Raw genomic sequence first — 5,504 nt, 5'->3', positions numbered from 1 at the left:
TTGCTTGCTTGCTTGCTTGCTTGCTTGCTTGCTTGCTTGCTTGCTTGTTACAGGGTCTCACTATGAAGCCCTGACTGGCCTGGACCTCACAGAGATCCTCCTGCCTCTGCCTCTCAAGTGCTGGAATTTAAGTTGTGGGCCAGTGCACAACACTAAACATTTCTAGATACACAGGACTACACCACCCTTTCTCACAAGCTGGCTCCTCTAGCAAGAGCACACTCAACATAATTGAGCAGTGTGTACTGGTCAAAACAGGAGATTTAGCATGCTCTACTAATTCGTGCAGTTAAAGTGATAATCAATAATATGACTTTTAAAAGGAGGCAAAAGCAACCATTCCGTCCTCAGACTCATTCTGTGTTCCGTCCTATAATCAATCAAGTCTTGAGATTACACCTGTGTCATATCCTCTACATTCCAAGCTGTGTACAGATGCCAATGCTCGGTCTTGTGTCTTCGTGTCCCCTCCTTCCTCCTCACCTAGTGTTTTCCCACGAGAATTCTCCTTATCCTGCTCTTCCATTGCTAAGAGCTTTATCTCATCTCTTTATGTGAAGCTTTAAGCCCTCCTTAAATGGGCTATTCTCCAAGCAAATAGACTCTCCTCCTCTTCCTGAGGTACAACCCATCCCTGCCCAAAGGATCGTTAGCATATCTTACATGCTGCTCCACAAACGAAAATGTGAGTGTTTACCTTGCAAAGCCTGTCTTCCCTTCATCCAGTTTTATCCTACAGTCCTAATAGAAGCCTCCTACCTGAGTCCCCAGGTCCTCTCTGTGCTATCATCACAGTGATAATATGGCACTAGCTACTATTTATTGGGACATTTGGACAATTTTATGTCGCGAGCTGAAATAAACACTTCACAGGCACCCACTTGCAGAATATTAATGAGCCCTGTGAGAGAGGTGCTGTTATTGTTCTCACTGAACAAACGAAAGAACTGGTATTTCAAGGTCATGTCATTTACCTAAGATCATGGAGCTCCAGTTTTAGAACAAGAATTAAACTCCTTCTTAAAACAGAATCTGTACTATTAATGCATAGCATCTAGCATCCCGTCTGAAGAAGCTACAGAATTCAAATCTGAATCCTCCTATGGGGTAGCCTAATTATGACCCCCAATTTCCCTCCCTCCCTCTCTCCATCATTTGGCCATGCAGTGATTCAGAACACTCTTTATGAGCCCGAACTTGTAGCTCAGCTCTGCAATCTGTACTGGCCAATAGAATGTGGGCAAAAGTGATAGGTTCATATCTTACAATTATTTCTCGGGGTACCATAACAGATTAATACAGAATTAGTTGCTTAAAGCAACACACACACAGAGTCTCTCTCTCTCTCTCTCTCTCTCTCTCTCTCTCTCTCTCTCTCTCCCTCCCTCCCTCCCTCCCCCTCTCCCTCCCCCTCTCTCTCTCCCTCTCTCTCCCCCTTCCCTGAGTTCAGGAGGGTTCAGGGAATCTGGTCCAGGTTTCTTCTCTCTTTGCAGTAGTTACCAGCAATCCTCGGCAATTTGGGATTATGTCAACGAATCTCCACTCTCTGCCTTCACTGACACAGTATTCTTCCTGGACATCTGTGCCCAAGTCTCCTTCCTTTTGTGAGGACACCAGACATTGGACGGGGGCCCACATTAATCCATTACGACATCACCCTAATGGGATTGCATCTTAAAAGACTGTATTTCCAAATGAGGTCACATTCACTGGTAGAACACTAGGAGGGACTCAGACTTCAATCTATCTTTGTAGAGGACGATTCTACCCACAACTGCTCTCCAGAAGCCTTTGTCTTTGCCCCTTGGTCTCCTGCACTTATCTCCAGGAAGAGTTACCCTTGGGACTTTGCTATCCCTTAGCTCAGGCTAAAGAACACACAGACTCACCGGGTAGCAGCCTCCTCCCACCCCCACCCCTCCCACATCAGCTGGGCCTGATCTGAAAGCACTGGACTGAGTCAGCCGGTCACACCACGTGATTCACTCATGGGCCACAAGGACACAGGATTGCTCTGCCACTCACCCTTTCCACGTAGTTTACTAAACAGCCTGCTTAATGCAATTAGTTATATTAAAACTAATTTAAAAGCAGCAATATGAGGGGAACGTCTTTCACAAAGACAACAAAAGCCATAAAATAAATACCTCCTTAAATACATGTATGGTTCCTTCAGTACATCTTGATCATGTGACTGTAAACTTTTATATGTTATAGAAGACATGTTTTTCGTGTGAGTACAAGTGTGTGTGTGTGTTATGCACATGCATGTGCATATGTGCATTCAGGTGTGCTCACATCCATCTGGAGGCTGAAGGCCAATCCTAGTGGCTTCCTTGAAAGCTCCCCACCTTACCTCTGGAGACAGAGTCTCTCACTGAAACCACCGTTCACCAATTGACTAACCTGACCAGCCAGAGAGCTTGGTGGAGCCCCCTGACTGCTTCCTATGCCAGAGTCACAGCCCCCCACACAAACAAGGCTGACTTCTTGCATGGGTTTTGAGGATCCCAGTTCAGGCCTCAGGTTTTCTCAGTAGGTGCTGCATTGATGGAACCATCTTCCCAGGCCCTGGAAACAATTTGTTAATCAGAAAAAAAAAAGGAAGACCCTTTTAGAGGTCCCTTAAAGAAACAACATAAAGGCTGGGACAGTAGCTCAATTAGTAAACTGCTTACCCAGCAAGCATGAAGACCGGAGTTCAGATCCCCAGAGCATATATTAAAAAGGTAATTATGTCAGGCGCCCACCTGTAATCCTGATCCCAGGAGACAGGAGAGTCCTTGATGGTGCTGGCCAGCCTGGCTAGCTGAATTGGTGAGCTCCAATTTCACTGAGCTCCAGTTTCAGTAAGGAACTCTCAGTAGATGTAGTGGTGCATACCACTAATCCCAGCACTCAGGAGGCACTGTGAATTTAAAGCAAACCTGCTCTACAAAGTGAATTCGAAGTTATCCAGGGCTACATAGCAAGACCTTGGATGGGGAGGAGCTGTCTCAAAAAAAACAAGATGGAGGGCTTGGTTCAGTGACTGAGTGTGTTCTGCTCTTCCAGAGGACCTGATTTTGCATCCCAGAGCAGTCTAGACAGCTTACAACCACAACACTGCCTGCAACTCCAGCTCCTGTTGGGCAGTGCTCGCGCCTAGGGATCTTGGGCTGACGGAACCGCCGCAGGGTAGCAGCCGGCGGGGAAGGGCTCGTGCTCCATGACAGCCTCTGGTCGGCCCAAAAACCCCAGAGACTGGGGTGGCGGCAGCAGCGATGAAGGAGAGCGCAACTGTGAACCAGGGCACAGCTCAAACATGCCTTCCAGTTGCGCGGAGAGGGATCTCCGTCCCAGTCTCCAAAAACAAGAGAGTGTTATCAGCTCTTTTAGTTCTCTCCTTCCGGGGGTAGCTCCTGAGAGCCCATGGAAGAAAAGTGTTTCAGCTCTTTCAGTTCAGCTCGCTCTTCCTGCTGAGAAGAGAGGAGGGAAGAGAGTTGTCCTTTCAAATGCACGACTGGCGAGGGATCGTGAAAGCACTCCAACAGCAGGAGACCTTGCACCACACAGGAGTAGTAATTTAATTCTAGCTCTGGGGTTACATATATATATACAGTTTCAGGGGAAAGAATAGGTAACCCCTATTGGTTTGGCTTGAGGGTTTGGGGATGCCTTATTTGCATGGAGGTGTTATCCTACATGATAAGGGTCACAGGTCTCTTTGTGGGAAGCGGAAGCTAAGACGGACATATGGCCTGGGAATCTGAAGCAACCTTCTGTCCTGCTAACCCTTTTCAGGCCGAGGTCTCCGGGGCTTCAAAGATTTCTACCAGGCTTTCTGGCTTTCTCATAGCCTACTGCCCCACAAGCTCCTAGAGATTCAATGCCCCTTTACAGTCTTCACAGAGAACTGCACTCATGTGTACATAACTACACTACACACACACACTTAATAGCAATAAAAATCTTAAAAAAATAAAAATGAAAAACAAGCAAAGAAAATCTTAGAAACAAAACCAAAAAAAAAACAATAAACAACAACAAAACAAAGCTGGAGAAATGACTTAGTGGTTAAGAACACTAGCTTCCTTTTCAAAAGGCCTGGGTTTGATTCCCAACACCGACGTGGCAGCTCATAACCATCTGAAACTCCAGTTGCAAGGGATCTGACTGCATCTTCTGATCTCTCTAGGTACCAGGCACACACGTGTATGAAGGGAAAAACACCCATGGCCATTTAAAAACATGATAAAGAGGATGAGAAGGAGAAACTGAATATCAACTTCTGGCCTCCAAACACACTTGCATCCATGTACACACACACACACACACACACCAAGTAAAGATAAATTAATTTAAAAAATCAACAAAAGCAATGTTATCAGGGGAGAAAAGAAAGCACTGGGGGACAAAGGAAGAGCTAGAATTATAAAACAAAATGTCACTATCCTTAAGATGCTAGTGTATCAGTTGAGTCTAAGACTCTAAGTAGGCAGATAGGATAAAGAATACCCCATCATTCCTAGACATTCATTTTTGTGCCCCCACAGAGGCGTTTCAGAAAAACTCCAGTGGTTGCACAGAAGCCAGCTCACAAAGAACTGAGTGACAGATAAAAGAGCCAGAGCTTTTCTTCCATCAGCCCTGGATTCATGCGGCACGTGATAACGATTCCTCAGTCCTCACACAGCCTTTCCTGTCATGTGTTTTCCCAGGCCTGCCTCTGCTCCTGTGTCTCCCAGAAGGATTTTTTTTCCTGTTGATAACTGGAGTTGACGTCTCTGTGGGACTCTGTTTTCCCAGCAGTCATCCCCGTGGCTACATCAAACCCCAACTAGTCTGGAGAATCTTAGTGCTGTAGGGAGCTCATGGGAGCTCATGGGAGCTTGTGGGAGCTTGGTGGCAAGCACCTTACCTACTGAGCCATCTCTACAGACCCTGGGTCTAATTCTTTTTTTTTTTTTTTTTTCTTATTAGGACCAATTTTTGATCTTGGATATGTGGCCATCTACTGAAAGGAGGTCAAATTATCATCACTTACAGAACTGTAGAAAAATAAAAATGAGCAAAAATTGTTAGCTGTTCGAAGAAGGAGAGGAGTTAGGTGAGAAAACCAACAACTAGGGGTGGGACTTTGTACCCACCCAACTTCCTGTGAATCAATCTCTCTCTCTCTCTCTCTCTCTCTCTCTCTCTCTCTCTCTCTCTGTGTGTGTGTGTGTGTGTGTGTGAGAGAGAGAGAGAGAGAGAGAGAGAGAGAGAGAGAGAGAGGCTACTCTCTATGTAGACTGAGCTGGCCTTGAATGAATTTAGTCTTGGTGTTTTGTTTTTTCTGTTTGAGTCATGAACTGTAAAAAATGTAGGATAAGCACAAAGGTGTCACAGCTACGTCATAGCCAGGTACGGTGACACATCCTTGTAGTCTCAGCTACCCCAGGGGCTGAGACAAGAGGAGTACTTGATCCCCAGATATCTCTCTCTCTCTCTCTCTCTCTCTCTCTCTCTCTCTCTCTCTCTCT

The sequence above is a fragment of the Grammomys surdaster genome, unplaced genomic scaffold (genome assembly GCF_004785775.1).
Source record: "Grammomys surdaster isolate TR1022 unplaced genomic scaffold, NIH_TR_1.0 185, whole genome shotgun sequence".
Classification (NCBI taxonomy): Eukaryota; Metazoa; Chordata; class Mammalia; order Rodentia; family Muridae; genus Grammomys; species Grammomys surdaster.
Note: the sequence above shows the minus strand (reverse complement) of the source record.